General features: G+C 49.4%; 1 non-coding gene across 1 annotated transcript; it reads right to left on the bottom strand.

The window, feature by feature from the left end:
* Nucleotides 1-344: 344 nt before the first annotated feature.
* On the bottom strand, nucleotides 345-508 carry LOC120859869. The gene has a single exon (XR_005720173.1). It is a non-coding gene; the product is annotated as a U1 spliceosomal RNA (small nuclear RNA).
* Nucleotides 509-737: the final 229 nt, after the last annotated feature.

The raw sequence follows: 737 nt of genomic DNA, 5'->3' as shown, positions 1-737 counted from the left end.
AATGTCAAAGTTTGTTTTGAAATGTTCTTCATTCAAACAGGAACCCCTCTTTTCCACCTGCCAAGGTAACGCCGAAAAAAACCCACAGTTGTTTGAAAATTGACAGGTGCTTGCAAAAAAATGAAGCAGAGATGAAGTAAAGTTGAAAACACGACTCAGAAAACTTCGTTATTCCATCAACCAAAGGATCACGAAGTTTCAAGACACAAACTATAACACATAGACAACACGAAATACTCCGAAAAAACACGGAGTCTAATAAACTCAAATACGAAGCCTGAAAAACTTTAAGAAATGGGCTACACAATTTACCCACTTGATCTATTATTGACAAACTTAATTATCAGGGGAAAGCGCGAACGCAGTCCCCCACTACCACAAATTATGCAGTCGAGTTTCCCACATTTGGGGAAATCGCAGGGGTCAGCACATCCAGAGTGCAAGGGATAAGCCTCGCCCTGGGAAAACCACCTTCATGATCATGGTATCTCCCCTGCCAGGTAAGTATGACTTGCCGCCTCCACCACTGCCCAACACGCTCAAGCTCGCCCCACTCTACAGGCACGGTCACTACCCTCGCACCACCTCCGCATCCTCCGCCCCTGCTCATCCCTCGACAAGGCCTCGCCCACCCAGGGAACAACCTCAGGAACCTCCGCGTGTGCACACGCAGGACACCGAGTCCCGGGCGGAGCGGGACCAGCAGCCTCTGCGCGCGGCTCATCTACATACGCCAC

The sequence above is a fragment of the Oryx dammah genome, unplaced genomic scaffold (genome assembly GCF_014754425.2).
Source record: "Oryx dammah isolate SB20612 unplaced genomic scaffold, SCBI_Odam_1.1 HiC_scaffold_3849, whole genome shotgun sequence".
NCBI classification, from domain to species: domain Eukaryota; kingdom Metazoa; phylum Chordata; class Mammalia; order Artiodactyla; family Bovidae; genus Oryx; species Oryx dammah.
Note: the sequence above shows the minus strand (reverse complement) of the source record. Positions and strands in the feature narration are given on the sequence as shown.